Source organism: Pinus tabuliformis, chromosome 1_2, assembly GCF_031772625.1.
Source record: "Pinus tabuliformis cultivar Carrire ecotype Pingquan chromosome 1_2, CPIR1, whole genome shotgun sequence".
Taxonomy (NCBI): Eukaryota; Viridiplantae; Streptophyta; class Pinopsida; order Pinales; family Pinaceae; genus Pinus; species Pinus tabuliformis.
Genome location: NC_142298.1, coordinates 277178584 through 277202557, shown reverse-complemented (window position 1 = coordinate 277202557; position 23974 = coordinate 277178584). Strand labels below are relative to the sequence as shown.

General features: G+C 36.5%; 1 pseudogene; it reads right to left on the bottom strand.

Moving 5' to 3' along the window:
• Nucleotides 1-4734: 4734 nt before the first annotated feature.
• Nucleotides 4735-14729, bottom strand: LOC149205416 (large ribosomal subunit protein eL27x-like; annotated as a pseudogene).
• Nucleotides 14730-23974: the final 9245 nt, after the last annotated feature.

Below are 23974 nucleotides of genomic sequence, written 5' to 3'. Positions count from 1 at the left end.
GTCGGCTCAAATAAAGCTCTTTTGCAAGTGAGAGGAATATAAATAAATATTTCACTAAATTGTCATAATAGGTTGGTTGTTATGGGTAAAAATGGGTGTTTCAATTATCGAAAGCAATGAACAAATGAACCTGATAAACAAAGTTTTTATAGAAAAAACCATATGTGAAGCTTTTATAATCTGAAGGAACCAACCCAAGGTTTTGACTGATCGTCTTACTTCGTGGTTGATGGATCAAACGAGGTGCATAGTGGTGGGATGGATGATGTAAGGAAGAGCCTAAATGACAAAATTCATTGCTTTCCCTATATAAAAATTCGACTTCTTACTTTAGGTTGGCTTGATTGCAACACATGGGTAAATTTGGGGTTTTGGGTGATTTGGTGGTAAACCCTAGGGATTATAGATCTAGATCCTTCCTCCATAAATGGCATTTTTTATAACCTGGTATTGTTTCAGTTTCTGTGATGGTAGCACCAATCTAGATCTTTGTGGTGGGGATGCATTTTCGATATTGTTTTTGCAACGACGACACTAATCCAGATCTCTTTGGTGGGGATGGATTTTCAGTGGATCTGCACTGTTGATGCTTCCAACATGATAATTTCAACCACTGGAGTAATTTTAGATTCTATTAGTCTCAATATGGAACTATCCTAAGGGATGCCCCCATTCCTGCTTATGAAATGATGGCTATTTCTTTTGGCGAATCGACTTGGTAAACTGCCTGTGTCTTTGTTGCTCTCCCTTCCTTTGCCTTTATTGAAGGCTTTGTTGCTAGTTCATCTGCTCGATCAATTGGTTCAAGGTCTGGTTCAAGGTAAAAAGGTTAAACTTATAGGGTCTTGCTTCAAATGATGGATCAACCGCGTTTGAAACTATGGACTCCTACACTAGATATAGAACCAAGAGAGGGGAAGCGAGGCCTTCAATGACTAGCTCTGGTTCAACTGCTTAAGCTGGTGGATAAACCATCATAGCAGAAGCACTAGATTTGTATCTCAATATGCACTGGCTAGATCTTTGACTAGCTGAAGTGAAGCTGGAATAGGAGGGGATGTTAGCGATGGGACTGCTATCAATTATTTTTCCCATGCGACTAGTGCTTATAATGAAAATTAAACTAGCGATAATTGAATTGAACTATTGGTGCTTAGGTTGCTTTCTTCAGGGAGATGAGCAGAAGCTACTGTGCAACATCAATGAGGATGACCTGCAGGACGATGGTGATCGCCATCCGAAGATAACGATGAAATATACCTGGAGGAAGACAGAGTAGGGGACGAACCCTTTATCAGCCGTGTTGGTCGACATATGGAAGGGAACTGTGGTGGGCGTAATAGGGCTCAGTGGAGGGGGAAAGTTGACATTCCCGGGGTGCTGAATAGGCTTTGGGAACTGCCTGTCAGTTCTGTCATGCTCAAAAACCATGACATCACTAACCTCGATGTGCTTGCCCTCTGATGTTGTCGATATCCACCTAAATGTGGCGACACATCAACACCATAATGGGAAGATGGATTATTACAAAAATTTGCAAGTTGATACTGCTTCAGAATATTATATGATTAAAATAAATTATATAAAATTAGCTCTAGAATTGCATCCTGATAAGAACAATTGTGTAGGAGATACCGAAGCATTTAAAATAATTTCTGAAGCATGGGGTCATCTATCTGATAAGTGAAAGAGGGAAACCTATGATCGAGAGAGAAGCCAATGGCCAAACATTGCCACATGTACAAAACAAGAAAAGGAAAGTATGGTCGCTAAGGAAAGGAAATACGGTGACATTTCTGGCAATAGAGAAAAATCTTGTGCATATAAAAGAGAAGAAGACCTGGAAGGGAAGCAAGTCCATCTGGATTCCAGATAATAGACGAGAGGCACGTGAATATAGAAAACCAGAAGTGGAGAACACGATTACAAAGGGAAGGAAAGTTGACAACATTCATGTTGCTCATAGAGAAGCATGTGCACATGTTAAAGAAGAGTAGGAGAACATGTTGATGAAGAGTATATTTGAGAATTCATCCATGGTCTCCCACAATGTGAAACATATCTAAAGAATCATGGACCTCATCCTTTTGTTAGTGGATGGGAAGATTGTGGAGACTCTGAAACCCGACCAGCTGTGCAATGAAAATCATCCCACCACTCTCAGGTTAGTTGAATTGAGCTCCTGAATCTCACCATCACAAACAAAACGCAATTGAATGAAAGCAATGAAAAGCATCCCACCACTCTCAGGCTAGTTGAATTGATCTCCTAAATCTCACCATCACAAACAAAACGCAATTGAATGAAATGAATTGTAAATTTGTAAACAATTCAATAGAATGAAATTTTATGAAATGAATTCCTCTCAAGTTAATTTTTGGTCAAAAAAAGTTGCTTTCCTTAGAGCACCCCTGCTCTAAAGATGATGGAACTCAGTTTAATTGATGACTTCTATTATGACAATCCACTATATGTAAAGTTTTTGGAAGAAGTGATGTATTTGAATAGAGTCAAAGCAAGCAAGAATATTGGTTATTGAATCTTCTTTTTAAATAGAGGCTTCAAAATATTTAAACTATTAATCTGTAAAAAGGCTTTCTGGTTTCATTTTCTATTTTTTTTTCTTTATGGAAGGCTATGGCCAATGCAGGTTGTATGTGGATACCAAGATGAATTCTACAGTGGATACGAGGATGTGGACACCAGTTCAACCTACTTATTCTTGGGAAACATTGAGTATGGAAGCGGATAGAAATCTCATGGAGTGGGTATGCGACATTTTACCCCATTTTCATTTTTTTTATCATTCATTGTTTACATTGGTTCCAACACCCAGTTTTATTTTTTTATCTTTTGGTCACTTTGTACCATTAACATTCCATGTTTCCCAAGCTAGGTAACATTTTCAGTCGCTTTAGATGAGCAACCTCTAGGATTAGGATGTTCCCAATGAGTTTTGAACATTTTTCCAATATGCCTTGTCGATTTTGGATTGTCATTGTGGATTATCACTTGAGTTGTTATATGGTTTGACATTTTATTCACAACGAAATTCCTTGATTTTAAATTATTTGTATGTTAATTTTTAAAAGTATTTAAGAAATTTGTCTTCAGTAGCCACACTTCAAACAATGGATTTCACACTATTAGGTTTAATGTTTGGGTTATTTATTTGGTTAAAATTTCCCAAGATTTATATCATTTCTCAGGTGCAAGTTTGGGTTATTTATTTGGTCAAAAAATCCCAAGATTTATATCGTATCTCATCCTTTTGAAATTTAGGCCATTTGAGTGTAATAGATCACCGTAAGGATGAGCCCTATTAATCTCACCAACTCTGTTACTATGCTTCATGAATCATAATTCAAATGGACTTTGAATTTGATTCTTTTCCTTGAATAAATAGTATTAACTGAATTCCTCTCAGTCAAGCTCAACCCCAAGTCATACTCGAAATTTTGACATCTGAATAAATTTGGCTCGACAGCAAGTTTGACAACCAAGTCCTCGCAATTCAGATAAGACTGTCTATTTAAAACAAAATGATCATATCCTTAAACTGGTAATCCATCGACTCCCTCATTAAAGAGAATATCATTCTATGATCTTGATAATTGGTCCATCAAAACACTGATGGGGCGAAATATGAGTTAAGGAGTAGAGAAAGTAATTTTCCTTGACATTGCCTAGAATATTTTGAAGTTTTGGAGGCACCTCATTTGACACTAACATCACCACACTAGTGTTTTTTTGGTAAAGTTCCACTACAAGAGGACTCCATAGATTCATGTTTCTCAGCCCATGACCATAAAGATGATTATTCCTAAACATTTTTCCTAGATGACGATAAGGACATATAGTCCTTATCATCATCAAGTATGGATTTTATTCTTCACTTGTGCTCCACCTTCCCCCTCCCAATTTTAAATAAGCGCCAGTTTCTCTTGAATGCTTCCCTCCAATTGCAAATTTATATCCATACCCAACATCCTCGTCTTGATCTTAGTTCTCATGCTTCTCCACTTCTACTAAGATAGGCAATCGGGAAACCATTACCTCCCTACCACTACGAATAGATAAACCATTTTTCCTACACCGTCTTTCAAGCTCCACAAGAGGAGTACTAAAAAATTCTCATGTTGTTGCTCCCTCTCCAATCGCTAGAGCAGCATCTTGATTTGGACCAGATCCATCTGTTATGTCTGTAAGATTGGCTTCATAACTATCAAGGTCCTTCAATGGTGGGTCATATCCACATTGAAAGAAAAGGAGGGACACATGAATTTCTAGACTGAAGAAAGGTAGCCCTCAGTTCATTCAAATAAGCATCTAAAAAGAGAAACCAAACTAACCAAACCTAGAGAGATTTCATCACTCTCTCCTGCAAGAACACAAGAATATAAATGTGAAAAATTTCACAGAATGATCCACACAGTCATTACACTTATTATGATATTTCTTTTTTATAAGTAAAAATTACCACCTGCCTTGCTAATTTATGACCAATAATGTAATCTTCCATACACTTTTCCCACTGACACGATAAATCAAATCTAAAACTGTCAAATAAATGATAGATATAAGATAGACTAGCATTAAGTTTCCTATCAAAACTCTCAAGCAGCTCAAAAATGTCTAGGAATTGCAAACACTATGATGGTACTAAGGCCACTATAAATAATCAAAATATAAAAACTTGAAATTTCTAACATGGTACTTCTAAAAATGAGAATCTCAAAACCTAAGTTTTTTAAAGAACCATCTATTATTCCCTACCTTGAACCTCTCATCAAAGGAAGCTTTTACTCCCTTTAGTGTCACCACCTTCTTATCACGAGTCTCCAATTTATCAAAGGTAACCACATTCTTCAAATCCACATCCAAACTATACCTAGTGGGCATGATGTGGTTGTAGCTAACAACCTTGATGACAACCTTCAACCTTGATTTCTTCATCATTTTCTTCACAGAGTCCTTTCTGATGACCTTCTTAGGGTATTTCGCGATACCTGATACAAGGCAATGGTCATATGCCTATATAGCATTTCCATCATCAAAGGTTTTAATCATAACAACCTTCTTGTTGGCATTATGATACAAGTGTTGTCCTTGATGGAAACTCACTCACAGGTCAGTTCAGTTTTGATGAAAGGAAATTCATAGTGTAACAGGTCTATTCAAATGTAACAGGGCATTTGTACAAAAGAACAGGTAGATGGAAATAAGGTCTACTGATAAGAATAAATAATTTGAAGGAAAAGGATGTTGTAAAGCAATTTAAGATGTGTATGCTGGTCCACTTAGTCAAAATAACGTATACATGCTGGTTCACAAAACAAAAGGAGTGTATACGTGTACATGCACTTTCACAAGAAGAAAAGTGTGTATATGTGGGGAAATCAAGGAGATTCAAGAGTAAAAAATAAGAGAGGTCAATACCATGGTATTAGCCCACAATATTGAGCAGAGTAACGACTATTTGATCCCTTCCAAGAATACCACGGGCCCTAAGTTGTTTTGGTCTGAGGTATTGAGAAAGGCCTCAAACTATATAAGGAGGAGAAGATCATAAGGCCAGGGTGTGCAAGTAAAAGGGTTTTCTCAAGAATACTTCTATCTGAAGTATATTTTATGTAGTAGGGGTTGTGTTTATGATTTGATCTGAAATATTATGTGCACCTCGAATTCAATGTTTGATTAGGATCATGAAACCTGAAATGATTTATCATTGAATGATATGATATTGGTTGGGTTAGTTCTGATTGTGTGCACTTGTTTTATTCTTTAAATGTCATGATCTAGGTTTGTCTAAAGTCTGGAATAGCAACGAATTTATGAGTTAATATTTGCAGATATATACGTTGGTTCGTCTCGATAAAAGTGTGTATACATGCAAGTTCTACTCTTCCAAGTAGCATATACAAAAGAAACGCCTACTCTTCAGATTTGACTGATCTATCTGATCAGTTTTGTTGTTTTATTGTTGTCTGTCAATTCCTAAATCTAAATGTAAAATTGAATGCATAAGGAGTTTGGTGTCTGATTGATTGATTGTCTAAGTAAGAAGGGTTATATCTGCTACTGCCTGTGTAAAGCTCTTTTAATTGATAGTAGATGTTCAGTATATTGCTGGCTGGTACAAACTTGATTCAGAATTTTTATGTTTCAGTAGTTTTGAGGCTATATGCAGGTTTGGTTAAAGGAACTAGTGTATACACACAGGTTGGGTTCAATAAAGTAGTGTATACATTCTGATGCATTATTTTTGAGGTTACAACTGGTTCTGAATGATAATGTAGCTTTCTTGGTTCAACACAGTGTTCTAGTGACAGTGATCTGATTGTTCAGATTAACTGATTGTTGGTTGATGTAGTTTGAGTTTCAAATTTTCTAATGGGTCCAGTATGAAAATTTGATGAAATGAGGCCTTCATCTGTATTGTTGTGTACCAGCAGCATCCAGTCTAAAAATGTATGAAACGTGGTCCCTAGAAGAAGAGAGAAGATCGTAGCCTTCTGTAGATCGGCGCCTACGTACTAGTAAACACATTGGCTAGTACAAGAGCTAGGGATTTGTAGCTCCCTTCCAGTAGAAGCTGGAAAATGAGAGAAGGTTGTAGCCTTCTGCAGGTGGGTGCCTGCATATTGGTACGAGTTTGCACCAATACAAGACTATAAATAGATTTTATTATTATTAAAAGAAGGCAAAGGCGACAGCAATAGGTGGTTTTTTTCCCGCATTTGGTTTCCACCTTAAATCTTGGTGTTCATGTGTGTTGCTTATGTGTGATTGTTTATTATGTTTTTATTGCACTTCTTAACAAGTTAATGATGCACTAATTAAAGATCAACACATGATAAATTGATTAAATCATAAGTTCGTTGGGTATACGTTGGTTTCTTTAATAACAGTACCGTGTACATGCTAGTTCACTTCACAAAAGTAGTGTATATAAATATGTTTTGGAAATTAAAAATTATTGAACTAATAATAATTATTCACCCCCCCTCTCAGTATTATTTCCAACAATTGGTATCAGAGCAAGTCCTTTAGAAGAAGCTTGATCGCCTGAAGGAAGATCTTTCAAGATGAATACTCACGAAGGCATGGGATCTATCAGACCACCAATATTCAATGGGAGTGACTTGGTATATTGGAAAATAATAACCAAAGCCTATCTACAATCACTTGGAGCCGATTTTTGGGAAGTTATGGAAGGAGGATATCAATTTCCAGCAGCAATTCCTTCAGACTCTGCAGGTAAGAAGTTATATGAAACCAATGCCAAAGCTGTCAATATGTTATTGGGAAGCCTATCAGAATTAGAATTTGTCAAAGTCATGCAACTCAAGACAACCAAAGAGATCTGGGACAAAATCATTCATAGCTATGAAGGAGACTCCCAGGTCAAACGTGGTAAGCTTCAAAGTCTCAGAATTCAGTATGAAACTCTTATGATTCATAGTGATGAGAGTATTGCTAGTTACTTTTTACGTATAGATGAGATTGTTAATTGTATGAAGAATCTGGGTGAAGAGATAAAGGAAGCTACTTTAGTTGAGAAAAAATTGAGATCTTTGTCTTCTAAATTTGAGTCAAAAGTGTCTGCCATAGAAGAAAAACAGTATCTTCAAACTATTGTTGTGACTCAATTCCATGGAATCCTAACTACCTTTGAAATGAGGAAAGGAGGTCCAGCAGATATGAGAGAAGCTTCTTTTAAATTTTCAGCAAAGTGAAAAGAAAAGGAAGAGAACAATGAACCAAGATACATTTCAGAAGAATAATATGAGGTAAATTTTGTCAAGAAGCTTCAACGGGGTTTCGGAAGATTCAGAGGTAAGCTACCATTTAAATGCTTTGTTTGTAGTAGAGTCGGCCATTATGCTACCAAATGTCCTCATAAAGATAAATATGAAAAGGGAAAGGAATATGTAAAAGGCAATAGAAAACAAGTTGTCAATAGAAGGAGTTACTATATGCATGAAGATAGTGATGGTTTATCTAATATTGATGAAGATGAAACTGAACAAGATTGTATACTACTCATGGCTTAGACTAAACTTAAAATCTATTTAGAAGAAAAGAATATGATCATAGATACGTGAACACACCAACTCGCTGAAAGCGAAAAACACAATGAAAATCTAGAATGTGAAATTGTGGGTCTAAGGAAAGAACTTGAGAAGACAAATATCTTAATCTCAGATTTGCTAAAGGATCAAAAAATTTAAATGAAATCATTAAATTTCAGCATTCTCCTCTGATAAAGGTAGGTCTTGGATATACTGAAGAATCATCTCAATCACAGAAGTCGTCAGCCTCCACCAGAAGCTATCTTGATGCAACGAAGACCAGTGGATAGTATGTTGATCGTCAACAAAGGCCCGAAAATACTCATCAAGTAAATCATACTCAATTTACTCCAAGGATGAATATCAGTAGAAGCTTCAACCAACAGGTAAAAAATGCCAAAAGATTCTATGATTGCAGAAACTTCTTTAATGGACAATGTTTTTTATGTCATAACTTTGGGCATAAGGCTGCTCAATGTGTTTCTTACAAAACCATCATGAATAGAGAAGCATGAAATCAAAGGAGTGTAATTGGAATCAATAAAAGTTACTATAACTTTTCTCCTCTTGAATATGAAATAGAATGTTCGATTTGTAACAACTTTGGTCATGAAGAATCTGAATGCAAGAGAAAATTTCAGCCAACACTTCAAAAAGAGAAATCATCATTAAATTCCAAGATATGGAGAAAGAAGGAATCTCAATCAGAAAGATGTGGCATAGCTCTGTATGCAGAAGGACAAGAGAATCAGTGGTACATCAACAACGGATTCTCCAAACACATGACAGGTGATAAAGAGAAACTTCATTCTTATAATGTTTTAGAAAAGGAAAAGAATGTCTCATTTGGAAAATACACACTAGCTGTCATTAAAGGTAAAGGTTATGTTTTCTTGAAAGAAAAGGTTAAAGCCAAAAATGTCATGTATGTAGATGGTTTAAAACATAACCTGTTGAGTGTCAGTCAAATGTGTGATCAAGGAAATGAAGTTGTTTTTCAATCAAATGAATGTGTGGTTCATGAGCTTGATACAGGAAAGACCGTGATCAAAGGTACAAGAACTCCAAATAACTTATACATACTCAAAGGAGGACAACAACAATTCTATCTAAGCAAAACAGATGAAAACTGGCTATGGCACAGAAGATTGGGACATCTAAGCTTTTCTTAGATAAGAAAAGCATGCAGGCTCAAGGCAGTTCGTGATCTTCCAGATATCAACATTACAGAAAATACCATATGCAAACAATGTCAAGTCAGTAAGCAAACTAGAGTTCACTTTAGTGAAAAATAAGGATCAGCAAATAAGCCCCTTGAACTCATCCATATTGATTTATGTGGACCAACAAGGAAAAATTCACCTCATGAAGAAGAATACTTTATTTTATTTATTGATGATTTTTTGAGGATGTGTTGGATAGGTCTACTAAAGCATAAGGATGAAGCATTTGAAAATTTTAAATCCTTCAAAGCTTTAGTTGAAAATGAATCAAATCGAAAAATCAAATGTCTCAAATCTGATCGAGGGGGAGAATTCATATCGGATGAATTATTTGGCTTTTGTGAACAACATGGAATAAAGAGGAAATTCTCCATTGCAAGAAATCCTCAGTAAAATTGCGTGGTGGAAAGAATTAACAAAACAGTTCAACAAATGGCTCGAGCTATGCTTGATGAATCTGGAACTCCTGCAACCTTCTGGGGTGAAGTAGCATTTGATGCCGTGACTATTTTAACAAAGAAAAAGTTTGGGTAAATAGCCAAACTACATATGAACTTTGGTATGGTAAGCCTCTTACTGTAAAACACTTTAGAGTTTTTGGAATAAAATTCATCAAAAGGACTGATGAAAAACTTGGTAAGTTTGAACCCAAAGTAGATGAAGGAATTTTTCTTGGTTATTCATCCAAAAGTGAAGGATACAAATGTTATAATAAAAGACTTTGGAAAATTGTTGAAAGCATTGATGTTGTAATTGCTGAAGCATGCAGAAATCCGGAACAAATGAAATCAACAGAGGAATATGGCAATGAGGAAGATGGGGAATGCTTTCCTGCATCAAATCAAAATGATATAAAAGAAGAAACCAATGAAGCACCAAAAAAAGATACAACAGATAGGGAAAATACTCCATCCAGGTATGTTTATAAGAACCATCCAGAATCTCAAATTCTAGGAGAAAAAGGGTCTGGAGTACAAACAAGAAGAACTCTTACAGGGAACTCAAGTTATCTAGCATTACTATACTCCATAGAACCTCAAAATGTAAATGAATCCTTCAAAAATGAATGTTGGGTCAAGGCAATGGATGAAGAACATGACCAAATTGAAAACAATGATACTTGGTAATTAGTTCCTAGACCTCATGATAAAAATGTTATAGGAACAAAATGGATATTTAAGAATAAGCTGAATGAAAATGGAGAAGTTATTAAAAATAAGGCAAGACTTGTTTGTAAAGGGTATGCTCAACAAGAAGGTATATATTTTGAAGAAACTTTTGCACCTGTTGCCAGACTTGAAGCCATAAGGATGTTTCTTGCTCTTTCTAGTTTTCGAAAATTTGAAGTATATCAAATGGATGTAAAATCAACTTCTTTTAATGGAGATCTAGATGAAGAAGTTTATATTGAACAACCAAAAGGATTCATTCTTGGAAATGATGCACAACTCGTATGAAAACTCAAAAAGGCTCTCTATGGTCTGAAACAAGCTCCAATGGCTTGGTATTACCACCTTGACAAATATCCACAACAACAAGGTTTCACAAAAGGTTCTGCAGATAGCAATTTATACACAAAGATTGAAAATTATAAACTACTAATTATTGTTGTTTATGTTGATGATATCATATTTGGTAGAAATGAAGAATCCATGAGTCAAAATTTTGTTTCAATAATACAACAAGAATTTGAAATGTCCTTACTTGGTGAACTTACTTATTTTCTTGGTCTACAAGTATAGCAAACAAAAGATGGTATTTTCCTTTCACAAACAAAACATCTCAAGCAGATCTTGAAGAAGTATGGAATGGAAGATTCTAAACTAGTATGTACTCCAATGGTAACATGATGTAGTCTCAGTTATAATGATGAATCACCAATAGTAAACTAACCAACATACAAATCTATGATCAGAAGTCTGCTCTATCTAACAGGTACCAGACCTGATATCATGCATGCAATAGGAATTGTTGGAAGGTTCCAATAAAATCCAAAGGAATCACATCTTCAGGCAGTTAAAATCATTTTCAAATATCTTCAAGGAACTCAGGACTTTGGACTATGGTATCCTAAAGATACAGATCTTACTCTTCATGCATATACAAATGCAGATTGGGTAGGAAATGTCGATGATCAACTATTTGAGGTGCATTCTATATGGGTTCACCGCTAGTGTCTTGGTTCAACAAGAAACAAAGTTTGATTTCCTTATCTACCGCTGAAGCAGAATATGTGGCTACTGCATCTTGCTGCACACAACTACTTTGGATGATGCAAACATTGCAAGACATTCAAATCACATGTACTCCACCCATTTCCATTCTATGTGATAATACAAGTGCCATCAGTATTTCAAAAAATCTTGTCATTCACTCCAAGACCAAGCACATACCCATTAAGTACCATTTTTTACGAGAACAAGTACTTGAACAAAAGGTTAAGTTGGAGTATGGTCCCTCCAAAGAACAGGTTGTTGATATATTCACCAAACCGCTTCCCAAAGAAACTTTTGAATATCTCACACAAAAGATGGGAGTAGTTGCTGCATCATCCTGCTGTTAAATCTAGTTTTCAGAGGAAGGTTATTATACGCGGGTTTCATGAAGTATAGTCACGTATACACACAAGTTTCTGTGGCTGAAGTAGCGTATATGTTTTTCTAACAGGAAAACAGTGGGTCAGACTCTGATATGGGTGTTCTGTCTGATATTGATGATTATAGTCTCACGATATGTTGTGTTCATTGATTTTTATCTGACTCACAAAGATGCCTTGATGAATGACTTGTTGACTATGCACAGGTTCAGGGGGAGCATTAGCCTTCACACACATTCTGCATTGTTGGAATTATGGTTGTTGAGTTTAGCTATGGTTTCAGATAATTATATCATTTATTGCATAATTCATGTAAAGATCTAGGGGGTGATATGACTCCTTCTGTCATAATCTATATTTGAATGAGTCCTATTGGACATATGATGTAATTTATTTGCCCACTATGCCTGGGATGGATGATGTAATAATTGTTGTATTTCTGTCATGTATAAACAATTGGTATATACCCACTTGGGTGGGTGGATGAGTCAAATGTGGTGTATCCCCACTTGGTTGGGTGATTGATGTATGTATGAGTCATTGGTCTTAGGGAGGTCATAGTCACTTAATTGAGTTCTCGAGTCATGTTATTCTTTTGAAACATATCTCTGTAGACTCTACATGTACTTAGGGGGAGTATGGACAACATAATGTTTATCAAAGATGGATATTAGGTTCGTCCGCACTTTGCCCTTGATGTCAAAGGGGGATAGTATTTTGGGGTTGGTGTTACATGTTCTCTCTAATAGTTTCTACAACTTGCAGTAATCAACACCATCATGGTTACCATCAAGTCCAAAGGGGGGGATTGTTGGAATTATGATGCAAGTGTTGTCCTTGATGGAAACTCACTCATAGGTTAGTTTAGTTTTGATGAAAGGCAACTCACAGTGTAACAGGTCTATTTAGATGTAACAGGGTATTGGTACAGAAGAACAGGTAGATGGAACTAAGGTCTACTGATCAGAATAAAGAAGTTGAAGGAAACATATGGTGTAAAAAAGTTTAAGATGTGTATGATGGTCCACTTAGTCAAAATAGTGTATACACGTTGGTTCATAGAACAAAAGGAGTGTATACGTATACATGCAATTTCACAAGAAGAAAAGTGCGTATATGTGGGAAAATCAAGGAGATTCAAGAGTAAACAATACCAGGGGTCAATACCATGGTATTAGCGCACAATATTGAGCAGAGTAATGACTATTTGATCTCGTATAAGAATACCATGGGTCCTAAGTGGTTTTGTTTTGAGGTATTGAGAAAGGCCTTAAACTATATAGGGAGGAGAAGATCATAAGGCCAAGGTGTGCAAGTAAAAGGATTTTCTCAGGAATACTTCTATCTGAAGTATATTTTATGTAGCAGGGGTTGTGTTTGTGATTTGATCTGAAATATTATGTGCACCTTGAATTCAATGTTGGATCAGGATCATGAAACCTGAAATGACTTATCATTGAATGATCTGATATTGGTTGGGCTAGATCTGATTGTGTACACCTGTTTTATTCTTTAAATGTCATGATCTGGGTTTGTCTGAAATCTGGAATAACAACGAAGTTATGAGTTAATATTTGCAAATATATACGCTGGTTCATCTCCGTAAAAGAGTGTATACATGCAGGTTGTAATCTTCCAAGTAGCATATACAAAAGAAAATCCTATTCTTCAGATCTGACTAATCTATCTGATCAGTTCTATTGTTTTACTGTTGTCTGTCAATGAAGCCTTCTTAGATCTAAATGTAAAATTGAATGCATAAGGAGTTTGGTTTCTGATTGATTGATTGTCTAAGTAAGAAGGGTTATCTCTGCTACTTCCTGTGTAAAGCTCTGTAAATTGATAGTAGATGTTTAGTATATTGCTGGTTGGTATAGACTTGATTCAGAAGTTTTATGTTTCAATAGTTTTGAGGGTATACACAGGTTTGGTTAAAGGAAGTAGCGTATACACATAGGTTTGGTTTAGTAAAGTAGTGTATACATTCTGATGCATGATTTTTGAGGTTACAGTTGGTTCTGAATGATGATGTAGGTTTCTGGGTTCAGCACAGTGTTCTGGTGACAATGATTTGATTGTTCATATTAACTGATTGTTGGTTGATGCACTTTGAGTTTCAAATTTTATGATGGGTCCAATATGAGAATTTGATGAAATGAGGCCTTCATCTATATTGTTGTGTACCAGGAGCATCCAATCTAAAAATTTATGAAATGTGGTCCCTGGAAGAAGAGAGAAAGTCGTAGCCTTTCGTAGGTCGGTGCCTACATACTAGAAAACACATTGGCTAGTACAAGAGATAGGGGGTTGTAGCTCCCTTCCAGTAGAAGCTGGAAAATGAGAGAAGGTTATAGCCTTTTCTAGGTGGGTGCCTACATATTGGTATGAGTCTGCACCAGTACAAGATTGTAAACAGATTTTATTATTATCAAAAGAAGACAGATATGACATCAGCAGGTGGTTTTTTTCCCACATTGGGTTTCCACCTTAAATATTGGTGTTCATGTATGTTTCTTATGTGTGATTGTTTATTATATTTTTACTGCACTACTTAACAAGTTACGGATGCACTGATTAAAGATCAACACATGATAAATTGATTAAATCATAAGTTCTCTGAGTATACGCTGGTTTCTCTAATAATAGTAGCGTGTACACGCAAGTTCACTTCACAGAAGTAGCATATACAAATCTGTTTGGGAAATGAAAAATTATTGAACTAATAATACTGATTCACCCCCCCTCTCAGTATTATTTCCAACACTTCTAACTTGCGAAGCGTCCCTACAAGAGAAATACAATTTTGTTTTTCTTCAGAAACTTCACAATTCTCATTGATCTCCCTCCACCCACTCTTGCTCTTCCTCTTCTCTACCTCCTCTACTCTTCTGATTTACACTTATTATGACATATATATTAGAAACTTACAAACCTTCAAAGCTTCTACATTAATCCAACTAGTGAGGTTTCAGTATAAGTCATTAAATCTTTCCATAATATCAAGCAATGTTGCTTCAAACTTTTTCCTATGTGCAGAAGAATTTTTCATAGGAGCACTACTTTTGCAGAAGTTTGAACAAATTTCTGCGCCATTTTTTTTGATTCATAGCCTAATGTAATTGTACCAGAGAGTGGATCAGGAACATGGCTTAACAGAGGGCCCAAGAGATGAATTTGAGGACATTTCTTTCCATAATACCAAGTAATGCTGCTTCAAACTTTGTCTTATATACAAAAGCATTTTTCACAGGAGCACTACTAATGTGAATAATATCAAAAACTAACATGAGCCTTGCAACTTTAGTTGGAATAGGTGTCTCCTTTAGAGTCAAAGACTCTATAAGTACCTCACCTACCTACAATGCATGAAAGGTACCAATTAAGTTGTAAAGAAATCATGTTGTCAAAGTGCTTAACCAAGACACAAGATAAATCCCATAGCTACATCATCATCATGACAATAATATCTCGCCAGTTGCATTGACATTGTATAGAGCAAACCCCATTGCCTCTTTTATCTGATTTCTCTCCAAGGTTAAAGCACGGAACATGTCCTCAAATTCAGTCTATGGTACAATTACATCAGACTACAATTCAGAAACAGCTGGGCAAAAAACTATTCAACTTCAAACTCAATAAAAATTGATCAGATGTTGACCCTGCAAAATATTTGGTGAAGTTTTACATTACTAAAAGTCAATGGGTGTTAATGTCTCAAAAAAATGAATTGACCTTTAATGAAGTATTAAAAAAATCAATCCCACTGAATGATATGGTTCTTACCCTAGTCCTTCTAGTAGCGTAAGTTACAGTTGATACTTTCTCGTGCTCTAGACTCTTTGTACTTTGTTGTGGTTAACGTGGTGGTATCCACCTAGATAGGAAAATATACAGTCAATAATTGAAGATATGATGATTCAAAATCAATATATTTATATGAAATATTATTTCTTTCATCCAAAGTTTTGATGCATCATTTAAGTAAATCTAATGATTGAGTTGATTTTCTGTAGCTAGTCCAGGTGACTCTAAACAAAATTATTGCAGGATGGTCTGACAATTGCAATTAAAGTTTTATGGAAGGTATTAGAAATCAGTTTTGAAGTCTACACATCCCATCATATCTGCTCAAAAACCAGATACACCCATCTTTACCCAAAATGCATTTGGAAGCTTAAGTTGTCTCGACTAAAAAGGAGAGGAAGCTTTGATAAGGCTCGACCAACAATGCGCTGTAAGGCTCAACCATAAGGGAGAGGGAGAGGTAGACTGTTTTGAGGGTAGGCGTCTATAGTGACCTAAAAATTTCCTTCAGTGCTAGGGTATAATGAATGAATGCATAACAATTAATTTCCTTTCAGCATTACACTAGGGTTCATGGGTTAGCCAAAACCCACGTTAAATGCCATTTGAATGCGCTATATTTCCACAAAAGAAAAATATAGCCTTTAATAATTCAAAATAATATATATGGTCATCAATGTTGAAGTATGATTCTCTATATAATTTTCATATGATGGGTGACATATCTTCATGCAAACATTGGTTGAAAATTAGGGGTGTTTACTAGTAATTTATGATAGTAAGCATATGTTTATATTCACCCCTATGAAAGGATAAGGGGAATATGCCCATATTACCCTTCAAGCATTTTTTCAATATTTATTTATAATTACAAAAAAAGGAGAAACCGATCAACACACAAAGAAATGCAGGATAGAGATATTCATGTAAGCATTTGTAAAAAGAGGGTGTGTTTACTAATGACTACTATAATCATGGCTTGATTCTAAAATACTTAGGCTCACCTATCAAACTTGTTACAAACATTCTCATCTTTCAAATGTTCACCACTATATTTTCCTGTAATCTCATTTTTGAAGAGTATATCAGTATCTGCACTAGTTAAATCTAAAAAAAAATCATTTAAAAAGAGATTAAAATGCCTATAGGCTTTATAGCCTTCAAAGCATTTAAATTGGAAAACATAAAAATGGAAGAAAGATGCTAGAAATAAAATACACTCACTAACAACGACACCTACAATCATGGAAAAATTACAATTAAGGTCCCTCAGTAGATTCCATGAAACATGTCACTTAGTCACGTGATAATGAAAACTTATTTCAGATAATTCACTTCCATGACCCCTGAGTTCAGCAAGGAAAATACATATAATATGGTAATAGTTATGCTCCACTACATAAACTCTGATGGTTTGAATACTCCTTTAGAAGGCTAGCCAGCTGAAGAACAAAACCCTTTGAAACATGGGGAGCTAATCACCATCATAAGTGTGCATATTTTGGGCGTCTTGACAACTCATCAGTAGCATCTCAAAAACGAGAGAATATAACAAACAACACTTTCATATATAAGGTTCTAAGGCATGCACATTAGAATCAATTTCTATTACATGAGAAATGAAACATTGTTAGAAGTCACCTTCTATACTTTGAAACCACCTTAGTATTCTTATGGGACAACTCTGTATCAAACTGAATTTCAATAATGGAATTTTGAATTAATCATGCAGGTTGTAAAATATAACTTTAATCCAAAACCTCCAAGGAAAAGAAACATTTATTTAAACCTAAAATTGAAAGAAATCTACCTACTTGTATAGAAATCACAACTCTAATAAAAATGTGGAGAGTGCATATTATCACAAGAAGACACTAAAATAAATGACTAGCTTCTTATGCTCCTTTTTTCTAGATCTCTATCTTTTCCCTCTCTCTTTCTCTATCACGATCCATATCCCTCTCTCTTCCCTTGACCCTCTCCCTGTCTTTGTCCCTATCCCTGTCATGATTGTCATGTTCTCTACTGTGCTCCTCCTTCTCCCCCTTCTAGCATCAAAATCATGAAGCCTATCTCTATTACCATCTCTTTCATAATGAATATAAACAATATCAACATCTCGTTCCCCATCCCCATCAAAAACCTTCTCCTTTTCCTCTATTTCCCTGTATTTACTTAATCTGTGTGAGGGAATCTTTCTACAGTTCCCGTCACAAAGTAAAATAAGTAAGCCACAAAGATATTAATCATGTAGATACCAGTTGTTATAAATATGACTTAAAATGAGCTGCAATTTCCAAGCGTGAGAGACTTCATATGGAACCCACTTCAATCAAATGCAATCCAATAGATATAGAATTTCATGCATTACCTTCCATGCAAGACAAATGCTTGTGGTATCCAGAATTTGATCTAGTGTCTTTATTAGTCATTGGATCTATTAACCCATATTCAACTTCTAATCTCTTTTTGTGGGAAGAGACTTTTCTTTCAATTTCTTCGACATTCTTAGTGCCACGTTCTTTAAGAGACTCATGATACTCCATGAGTTTTACCTCCATTTGATGTAGATTTTTCTTGATATTACACGTTTACAGTATCAAACGAGATGGTATATATATAAAGGAATAAAATAAATTAGCATCCTAGCGGCAAGGATAATCACTTGCGACCATCCATTCCACTGTCATTAAGAGTAGAAGCAATGTTGTCCATTGTGACTTCTTGTTTGCCTTGTTTACCAGAACCCCTAAATATGTCATCACTACCAAAAGAAGAGTAATTCAAACGAAGTACCTTTAGCACTTCCTTTTCCTCTGTATAAGTTCCACCATCCTCACGAGTCCTCTTTGAAGTCTGTAATACATTATGTTTTTTCGTAGAATTTTATGTTAAAGTTTTTAGATCTAGCTATGGGATTGATGACTTTGAGGTCCCCACCACACCAACATTTTTTTGTAAAGTTCCACTACAAGAGGCATCCATTAATTCACGTTCCTCAACCCGTTACCATAAATATGATTATTCTTTAACATTTTTCCTAGATCTGGACATATTGTCCTTATCATCATCAAGTATGGATTTTTTTCTTCACCTGTGCTCCAAATTCCCTCTCCTAATTTTAAATAAGCATTAGTTTCTCTTGAATGCTTCCCTCAGATTGAAAAGTTATACTCATACCTGACATCCTCATCTTGATCTTGGATCTTGTGCTTCCTTGCTTCTTCTAAGCTAAAAAGTTGGGAAACCATTACCTCCCTAATACCATGAATAGGTAAACCATTTTTCCTACATCATCTTTCAAGCTCCACAAGAGGAATATTAAACAATTATCTAGTTGTTGCTCCCTCTCCAATCACCAGAGAAACATCTTGATTTGGACCAGATCTATCTGTTACATCTGTAAGATTGGCTTTAGAACTATCAAGGTCATTCAATGGTGGGGCATATCCACATATTGAATGAAAAGGAGGGGACACATAAATTTCTAGAATGAAGAAATAAATCTCTCAGTTCATTATCATAAGCATCTAAAAAGAGAAACTAGTTTTACCAAACTTGGAGAGCTTTAATCACTCTCTCCTTTAAAGATTTTGTTAGAGTTGGTCTAGTAGCCCTCCATCAGCGATCAAAGCTCTTTGCATTTGCATAAGTAGGTGTCTCATCAATTTCATCTCAGTGCATTCCATTAGGCATGCCATAACCCTAATGGAGGAGCTGGTGTCTTTATTCCCCTCTTGGAACTGCTGGATCAAGTTGTTTCAGTCAATAAACTCTTTCAAGGTTTCTTGTCTTGTCTTGAGGTCAAAAGTCCTAGGTCTAGGGTTTAGGTCCAATTTGTCTTTGAGGTCATGTCTTTAAAAGTCAATAAATGCCCAGCAGGCTAGAGGGATGACTATCAAAGTATTTCTTCAAAAGATTTCATCTTGTACAGCTAATTTTTACCTTGGATTTAAAAACCCTGTTTTTAAAGACAAGGTCATTTTCTCATTTTTGTAAAAAGTTGTAAAAATTCAAAATTCTTCGAAAGTCAGCATGCAGCCCTGGTCCCCTTTGCCAAGATTCCTCAGAAGCTATCCCTGCAAAAATTTTCAAGAAAAAGCATCAGTTCAACCAATTTCAGGACAAAAGGAAACCATAAAGTCAGCAGCATTTAAATTTTGAAAAAGTGTCAAGTTATAAACATTAGAAAGAGGGTTTGAGGGGAAATTAATTTAAATCAAACCTATAAAGCCCCTCCCTCCCTCCATTTTATCATCATTTTCCTCAAAGCAATAGTGAAAAGCGATTTGGAGAGAAATTGGGCGAAATTGCAGACAGAGCCCGCGCGCGACCCGTTAAGACCTGCGAGCGACGTGTTGGGCAGGCGCGACACGTCAAGGGGATCATAGCAGTTGGAAAAAAGCACTGGCGCGACGTGTTGGGCGCGCGCGACCCGTCCAGACCTGCGCACGACGTGTTGGGAATTCATCCACAAAAAATTGCTTGTAAACTACAAAACGACCCCAAATTTCTTCAAGGTTGCAGGTAGGCCTCCAATCATCAAAATGTATTGTTTGCCAAAGCTTGAAAGAGCATGAGAATGTATTTAAAAGCCATTATTTTCAAATGAGGAGTCCATGTCTATTTGCTTAAGAATGTCAAAGTGCTAGTAAAGCTAGGGTTTGTTTTGCTGTTTTCAAGGTCATCCTTTTCACCCCCACTTTTTCCCCACATCCCTTTACCACCTCCCATATCATTTCTACCTAATCCCCCTACCAAAAATACCAAAATCCCTAAAACCCTACCCCTATTCCTAAAAATCAATAATATAACCCTAAACCCTATCTCCCATAAAACCCTTGCAAATTATAATTGTGTGATGGTGTACATGTCATGATTCCTGTTACACTAAAAAATGTCACCTTGACTACTTACAGTTAGTATGGCTCAAATCAACAGTCATGCTACCCTCTTAGGCAAGTCTTATGCCTCTGTTATCCATCTCAAACTCAAAGAAGAGAGAAAGTCTTGTAAAAACTATGTTTATCTCTGGGGTCGCAGGTTCTCTCTAGCCTTACCTGCGGGGACGCTGACCATGTTCACAAAATCTGCGTCCATGGACGCTCTGTATGTTAAGGGACAGGTGCGTCCCTCTGTAAAAGGCAAAATGCGCAAGTTTTATCTTGAAAAAGTTACTTGTGGTTACTTCTAGAACATTCTAGAGGTCGGTTTGATGAAATGGATGCGCCTCCAGTTGGTTCATGTATCTCTATTAAGGGGGAACTTATCCCATCAATAAGGGAGCTATCCCACCCAAAGAGGGGGATGATCCCATTGATAGTGGACCTGAATAACCTCTTTACAGCACTATAAATAAAGGCATTGAGCCAGAAGGAGAGGAGGTTGGAGCTATACATTTTCTTTGGGTAAATGCTGCAGGATTTAGGTCTTCCATTAGAGCCTTTGTGAGGAGAGATTGTCTTCACTTGATTCTACTTGGGAGAGGGTGAGCTTTGTCAAAGTAGAGGAAAACCCTTGATGGACCCTGGGAGGAACTTGCACAACACCAAGGCCAGGTTGTAAGAGTTTCTTTGTTTCGTTATTAATACAAACTGGTTTATTTTTCTCAATAGCTTGTGTTAATGAGTTATTTCATGTGTTCCTTGGTCTGCATGTTGAATATATGTTTTATTATATGAAATGCAAGTGCTTGGTAATTGTTTGATTGTTTGTGGTTGCAGGAATTGACTTGAAGGAGGAGCTCATCCGGATCGTCAAGAACGGACTTCAACAACAGCGTTTTGGAATAAGGTAAGCCTAAACACTTGTAGTTTTCATGTTGTAAAAGGTGTATTTAGAGAAAGATCACTCCATTTTGTCTTGTTTGTCATTAGAATGTCTTAGACTTCTAGGAAGGTCAGTCGTGTCCGCACCCTTGACAATTCCGTGTGACAAATTGGCGACTCCGCTGGGGAATCCATTAATGAGAGAGTCTTTTCCTTTATATGAACTTTGCTTTGAGAAAATCATTTTTATTTTCTGGTTTTTGACTGTGAGAATTAGTATTTGGGTGGCTTAGCTTTAGATTTAGTTAGATTTGGTTTTTCTTCATTTTTCCAGAAGGACGCACCCTCTGAGTACTGCACAGTGCGTCTTTGGACGCGCTGTTGCCGTTTGCACAGAGCGGGGCCGCACCTGTGACAACGGGTTGCCTGCGTCTTCCTGTAAACTTTAAGAAAATTCCATTTTTGCTTTAAATTGCTTTTAGATTTTGTTTTTCCTTAGTGTTTTCTGCCCAGATCCTTTAGTACCCTGTCAAGAATTTTCACCTGAACTTGTTTTGTGAGCTTTGAGTGTTTTAGTGGTTTTCAACGAAGTTTAGACCTAGGGTTTGATTTTTGGAAAGGCTTTGTAGTGACTTTGATAGTAGAAAGTTGTCCAGCCTTAGATCTCTCTGGTTAGTCAACCTTCTTAGAAGTCGGGCCTGTCGTAAAGTCTCCTTTTGTGAGCAACTTGCCATTTGAGTTGTTTTGGGTCAAATTTCGATTTGCTTGTTTATAAAGTATTGATTTCCATTTTACAAAAAGAACAAAAAGATTAGAATTTTGTTTTGACTAGTTTTTGGTTCTGCAATAAGCTAGTCCTTGATTTGATTGTGATCAAGTAAAACACCTTAGAAATAATCATTGTTAGTTTTGGCCTCGTTAAGATTGCTTAGAGTAAATTTGCTTTTAGTTTGCTTATGAGTGCATTTTCATAGATTTTAAGAGTTGTTAAGATTGATTTTTGGTTATATTAGATTTATTTGCTTTATTAAAAGAAAAATACAAAAACATCTTCTTTAAAAAGTCTTGTTTCAAGTAGCTTTTTGTTTTTGAAAGAAGAAAAGAGTTTTTTTCGTGCATGTAAAGAGAGGTTATGTTTTTATGCTTGGAAAAGAAAAACGAATTGTTTCTTTGATTGTCTTCAATTAAGAAGTTGCTTTTATAAAGATTGCATTCTCTCAACTTTTTAGTTAAGCAATTCATCGAAAAAGTAAAGTAGTGGATAAATCATTCTAGGTGCATTTTGTAGTGGTTTCGAGTCGAGTCAACACACCACTGGTTTCACTTCCATCACCTTTTGACTTAAGAAACAACCTTAAAAGTAACGCTTAAATTAAAATCAATCTAGTAATCTTTATTTTTCTAGGGCTCTGAAGCACCAACATAGCTTAGGCTAGGGTCTTGGAGTAGGTGAGTACTTAACTCTCCAAGACTACAAAACCAAACAGATAGTCTATCTTGAGTAGAACAAATCCAATTGTTTCAGTTACATTCTGGGAAAGCTCCTCTTAAAGGAGAAGCACGAGCTCGTGTCCGAACCAGTGAGGGGATCATTCCTCCCTCGTTGGGAACGACGCCAGGCAGTACGTATTACAAACGGTAAACCTCGGATTAACCATTGTCGAGGAGCCAGGGGTCACTTATCGGTAAACCTTGGATTGTTGTCAAGGAGCCGGTAAGGGGATTGGAGCTTGCTACTCTGCCCTTGCGTGCTGTCGGAGTTTAGACTGTTCCCCCAGGTGTAATTGTTGTGATTGGTAACCTTAGTGGCCATAATATCTAGGATTCTACCCAAGGTGACGGTGGAGGGAAGGTCCCACTGTACCTGGAGCAGACGTCGGTTATACTCACTTGGATTTTCTGGGGGGTTCGCTTCACTTCGAGACGGTTAAAGTGGAGGAACTTGGTCCAGTCTATTCATTAAGCAGGTTGCCGGGGTAACTGTTCCACCCACCATTTCTGTACTGAATCCTGCGAGGTTGGGCCTAATCACCAACTAGCGCTTTTGGTCCGGAAGACTACTGTTTGTGTGTGGTTTGACGCTCTAGATTATTTAGGCGTGTGCTTCAAATTTGTTTGGTTCTTTAGAAGACTTTAGGTGGTTTGATTTGAAATTTTTACTTTGTTTTCGTGTGTTGTAGTTAAAATCTTTAATTGTGGCGGAATTACCGAGACGGTCCCGTCGAATTGCGGGCCAGTCTCCTGAAGTTGTTTCTGTGGCCGAATTGTTGAGAAGATCCCGTAGACTTAGGGGATCCCCTCCTCGAGACGACCCAGGTAATTTAGAAGGGTTAAAGGTCCTTGTAACTCCTCCTAGTGGCAGTAGAGTAGGATCACCTGAAGAAGGAGAATTTTCCTTGGTAGTCCATCCAGATTACCAAAGTTTAGAAACAGGTTACAATCCCGAAGCTGTTACAGTTTCCGAGCTTGCTGGTAGTTTTTCATCTGCCAGTGAAACAGGCGAAGAAC